Consider the following 6,000-nt stretch of genomic DNA (forward strand, 5'->3'; position numbering starts at 1 on the left):
TGAATGAATAAATTCTTTAAATTGACCATAATATTCACTGAAACTTAACAAGATGTGCAAAACATTAAACATTTATGTCATTTATTTTGTTAGTTATATACTTTATATTAAACTCCTTTTGCAAGAAAAGTCTTAGTTTCTCCCGTGTGACATTTCAAAGAAGAGGAAAATATTAAGTATTATATACGTTAAGACACAATGTGAGTCCAAAAATCCAGAAAAAATAGAATAAAATTTAAGTTAAGCAATCCTCAAAGTCTGTTATTTAAAGAAAACAAATCGCACGAAAATAAATGCTTTTAGTGGTGCATTATAAATCAAAATGGGAATTTAAGTTAAAAGTGTTAAAATCTGGAAGCAGTCATTAATTTAGTCATTTCAAAACAAAGTTATAGTTTTTACCTTTTGAAATATGCGTTGCATTGTTAAAAAACCCACTTTATCAAATTACACAGAACATTCAAGATTTGCAGATATACATTTATGTAAAGGAGAATTGCCATGAAAAGGAGAACTAAACAACCACATTGTTTATTAATATTCGATGATAGCACCAACAACCAAATCTTAAATCATCCTCAACAAACGTGTGGTTAAAAACAATACCCACGATTATATAAAAACAAAAAAGCAAGATATGTCTTTAAACCAAAGCAATGAAGATTAAGAATGGACTGTCAATTTAAAGCAGCTTGCCTCCAGAATCATGCTAATTTGCATAAAATTTTGAAAATGTTTTTAAAAGCAGAACACAGTGAAGCGAACAAAGAAAGCAATTTACAATTGCACACAAATACAGCATAAGAAGACACACAAAACAGGTAAATTACTACTTGAACCTTGAATCTTTTGACTTGTCTTAAAACACTAGAATAAGATTGTATTTTTCTCAAGTTTGATTTTGGCTCATCTAGAGGCATGTAGCTTTGATAAAGCGGAACATCATCCAGGATAAACAAAAGATAATTTATTGCTCACTGTCTACCTAATTGTCAGACAACTTAGTTGGAGAAGTTGGAGGTGAGCCCAAATCACAACTGCCAATAACGCTGCACCCACAATCTGTAACTGACGTATTAATCTTTATAAAAAAATGTCCAGACTTGTTTCATAATATCATAAATTCTCATTATTTTGACAGACCTTTCCCTGAAATAACTTGTTAGTTAAACACTGTTCCAGCCGATTTCAACGGAATAATGTACAAAGGAAGGAATTAAGAGAAAACAAATACAATTTATTTGAATTGGCTTAACTATCTTTTAAGGTAATCTTGAAACTGTCAATGGGGTAAACAATTTCTTTTGATTTAATCATATGCATTTAATCAGAGTACAGTTCTTGGCAGAAATGAACCTTGGTTTAACCCCTGCTAAGAATCTATTGATAAAACAAAGTCAACAAAGTAAATCCCTTGATGTTAATCTATTACAAAGATTAGGTAAAACTACTGATCATCATTTCATGCTATTACATTTTTAAAATATAGTACGAACAATGTTAAAATATGAATTCACCTGATCATAAACAATTTTATCAATTGCAGATTATAATGAAAATATTTGTTTTGGTCTTCTCGAAACATTCACACCTAACAGATATATAAAGTTTCAGACCTTAAAAAGAATTTTCATAGTTTTTCTAGGAACTACGAAGGAACTGGAATTTTGCACGGTGCCTTATCACAGAGCTATTTGCCGGTGTTTCTGTGAGGGGAATGTGTTCATTGAATACCGTCCTTCCTCGTTTTTATAATTTTGAACTAGATTAAATTTATTTTGACGTATCAATCTTTATAAAAAAAAAAAAAAAAAAAAAAAAAAAAAAAAAAAAAAAAAAAAAAAAAAAAAAAAAAAAAAAAAAAAAAAAAAAAAAAAAAAAAAAAAAAAAAAAAAAAAAAAAAAAAAAAAAAAAAAAAAAAAAAAAAAAAAAAAAAAAAAAAAAAAAAAAAAAAAAAAAAAAAAAAAAAAAAAAAAAAAAAAAAAAAAAAAAAAAAAAAAAAAAAAAAAAAAAAAAAAAAAAAAAAAAAAAAAAAAAAAAAAAAAAAAAAAAAAAAAAAAAAAAAAAAAAAAAAAAAAAAAAAAAAAAAAAAAAAAAAAAAAAAAAAAAAAAAAAAAAAAAAAAAAAAAAAAAAAAAAAAAAAAAAAAAAAAAAAAAAAAAAAAAAAAAAAAAAAAAAAAAAAAAAAAAAAAAAAAAAAAAAAAAAAAAAAAAAAAAAAAAAAAAAAAAAAAAAAAAAAAAAAAAAAAAAAAAAAAAAAAAAAAAAAAAAAAAAAAAAAAAAAAAAAAAAAAAAAAAAAAAAAAAAAAAAAAAAAAAAAAAAAAAAAAAAAAAAAAAAAAAAAAAAAAAAAAAAAAAAAAAAAAAAAAAAAAAAAAAAAAAAAAAAAAAAAAAAAAAAAAAAAAAAAAAAAAAAAAAAAAAAAAAAAAAAAAAAAAAAAAAAAAAAAAAAAAAAAAAAAAAAAAAAAAAAAAAAAAAAAAAAAAAAAAAAAAAAAAAAAAAAAAAAAAAAAAAAAAAAAAAAAAAAAAAAAAAAAAAAAAAAAAAAAAAAAAAAAAAAAAAAAAAAAAAAAAAAAAAAAAAAAAAAAAAAAAAAAAAAAAAAAAAAAAAAAAAAAAAAAAAAAAAAAAAAAAAAAAAAAAAAAAAAAAAAAAAAAAAAAAAAAAAAAAAAAAAAAAAAAAAAAAAAAAAAAAAAAAAAAAAAAAAAAAAAAAAAAAAAAAAAAAAAAAAAAAAAAAAAAAAAAAAAAAAAAAAAAAAAAAAAAAAAAAAAAAAAAAAAAAAAAAAAAAAAAAAAAAAAAAAAAAAAAAAAAAAAAAAAAAAAAAAAAAAAAAAAAAAAAAAAAAAAAAAAAAAAAAAAAAAAAAAAAAAAAAAAAAAAAAAAAAAAAAAAAAAAAAAAAAAAAAAAAAAAAAAAAAAAAAAAAAAAAAAAAAAAAAAAAAAAAAAAAAAAAAAAAAAAAAAAAAAAAAAAAAAAAAAAAAAAAAAAAAAAAAAAAAAAAAAAAAAAAAAAAAAAAAAAAAAAAAAAAAAAAAAAAAAAAAAAAAAAAAAAAAAAAAAAAAAAAAAAAAAAAAAAAAAAAAAAAAAAAAAAAAAAAAAAAAAAAAAAAAAAAAAAAAAAAAAACACCCCAAAAAACAGGTGAATTACTACTTGAACCTTAAATACTTTGACTTGTCTTTAAACACTAGAATAAGATTGTATTTTTCTCAAGTCTGAATTTGGCTCATCTAGAGGCATGTAGCTTTGATAAAGCGGAACATCATCCAGGATAAACAAAAAGATAATTTATTGCTCACTGTCTACCTAATTGTCAGACAACTTAGTTGGAGTAGTTGGAGGTGAGCCCAAATCACAACTGCCAATAACGCTGCGCCCACAATCTGTAACTGACGTATCAATCTTTATAAAAAATGTCAAGACTTGTTTCATAATATCATAAATTCTCATTATTTTGACAGACCTTTCCCTGAAATAACTTGTTAGTTAAACACTGTTCCAGCCGATTTCAACAGAATAATGTGCAAAGGAAGGAATTAAAGGAAAACAAATACAATTTATTTGAATTAGCTTAACTATCTTTTAAGGTAATCTTGAAACTGTCAATGGGGTAAACAATTCTTTTGATTTAATCAGATGCATTTAATCAGAGTACAGTTCTTGGCAGAAATGAACCTTGGTTTAACCCCTGCTAAGAATATATTGATCAAATAAAGTCAACAAAGTAAATCCCTTGATGTTAATATATTACAAAGATTAGGTAAAACTATTGATCACCATTTCATGCTATTACAAGTTTGAAATTTAGTACGAACAATGTTGAAATATGAATTCACCTGATCATAAACAATTGCAGATTATAATGAAAATATTTACTTTGGTCTTCTCGAAATATTCACCTCTAACAGATATGTAAAGTTTCATAGTTTTTCTAGGAACTACGAAGGCACTGGAATTTTGCACAAGAGATGTCTCTTTGCCGGTGTTTCTGTTTGGGGAATGCGTTCATTGAATGCGGTCCTTCCTCGTTTTCATAATTTTGAACTAGATAAATTTCGACTTAAATTTACTTTCTTAGCCTTTGAAGCAAAAACAGTGTCACATGGGTCAAGTCTAGGCAAATACCGACGGTCAGGGAAATCAGGAACTTTTGCCTGCATCAAAAAATGGTTGAAAAATAGAAGTCTTGTGTGATAATGCATTGTTTTGCCACAATCGAAAACTATTCAAACATGCTGCTTAAAACTTTTTCAGAATATAAGCCCTGTTAATCTTCGCATTCAATTTTACTGCTTTGCTTCAATACACAGCAAATGAATGTTGTGGAAAACAATGCATAAAGTACCTTCTTGACACTTATCATCCACTTTGCAATCCATTTCTTTTGCAAGACTTTGTATTTTTGGCTCTGGTAAAGAAGCATGCCTCCAAATTCATGCTCATTGTCATGACATTTTGTACAATGTATTTTAAAGTTAAAAAAATTGAAATGAAAAAAGAATGAAATTTACACACTTCAAAAGACACTATCAATCCACATAACTTACCAAAAAAAGAGGTAAAAAAACAAAAACAAAAATAGAACTTACTGCTTTTTTCAAGCAGTAGAAAAAATGTTGATAAATACTGTATAATCAGTTATGAACCGCATTTATAACATGTAAATTATTATATGAATCATTTTGACTTTTCTTAAAGTTTTATTACATGTTTCTCAAGTTCGATCTTCTTATTCGATCTGCTTATCTGTCAAAAGAAAGATAGTAAATTTTGAACATATATTTTTTCCATTCAAACAAATATCGTGATGCATTCGTATTTAAACAGTAATTTCCTAGAACTAAACACATCACAGTTATAAGTTCTTAAACTAAAAATAGCCCTGAGCCAAAACAATATTAAATTTGTCCGGTATTGCATGGTAATGTATATAAACCTAGTTGAAACAAAAATTGAACCACAAGCAGAGAGAAATGATCAACGGCTAAATCATTGTTACTGAAAAGCAAGAATTCATATAAGGCAATAATACATTTTTTATTTATGTCCGGTTCACTTATACATGTATACTAAGATTTTGCTATATATTATCAAATATAAACAGGATTTAGTGAAAGTTTTCACATAACATTAATTGCATTTCAACAATATTCATTACATAATTGATTATAAATGTATCTTGTAAATAACACCTTGTTAATGAAACAAAACTCTTTGTCTTGTCTCCGTTGGTAGTCCAATTTATATGTTAATCTATTTATTATTCAAGGTTTCTATCCTACCCTTCACATACATGCACTTGCTTTGTAATCTGTTATGTTGATTGAATCGAAAACAAATTATTCTGCCAGTTATTTTGATATCATATTTCTTTTGTAGGACAGGCTTTTACGTAGGAAAACATCTGAAGTTTGTTCGGGACAAAATTAACAAAACATATTTATTTCTCATGGAGGTAACAGTTTACATTATGAAGTAAACAACAACAACAACAACAACAAAAAACCCTCACAGCAGTCAACATGATTATACACTTAAATTTTCAAGTAAACAAGCAGTAGTGCTTACACAGAAGCGAAAATAGCGTCCAAGTACATACAGACTGAAGCTGGTTGCTTGTCATAATATAACCTGTGACATAAATCTTGAATCTTTTTACTTTTCTTAAAATCTTGTTACATTTTTCCTCAAGTTTGAATGTCTTTAAATATTTTGGCTTCTCTGGAAGCATACAGCTTTAAGGATAACAAAATGTACTGAATTTGCAAATATATCAAACAATATTGGGTTAAATATGCTGATTTTAAAGCACATTTTTGTCACATAAGAGAATATTTTTCCCACGGTAATTTCATTTGGGAAAATATCTATATATGGTTTTCTTCACAATCTTATATCAAAATCCCTGGAACAAAATATATTATATGTCTCAAAGACCTGAATTAAAGTATCAAACTGTCTATTTTTTTAGGAAATTTAAAAAAAAAAATTTAATTTAAAAAAA

Source organism: Ruditapes philippinarum, unplaced genomic scaffold, assembly GCF_026571515.1.
Source record: "Ruditapes philippinarum isolate M1 unplaced genomic scaffold, ASM2657151v2 ctg3602_1_1_1_1, whole genome shotgun sequence".
In the NCBI taxonomy this organism is placed as follows: domain Eukaryota; kingdom Metazoa; phylum Mollusca; class Bivalvia; order Venerida; family Veneridae; genus Ruditapes; species Ruditapes philippinarum.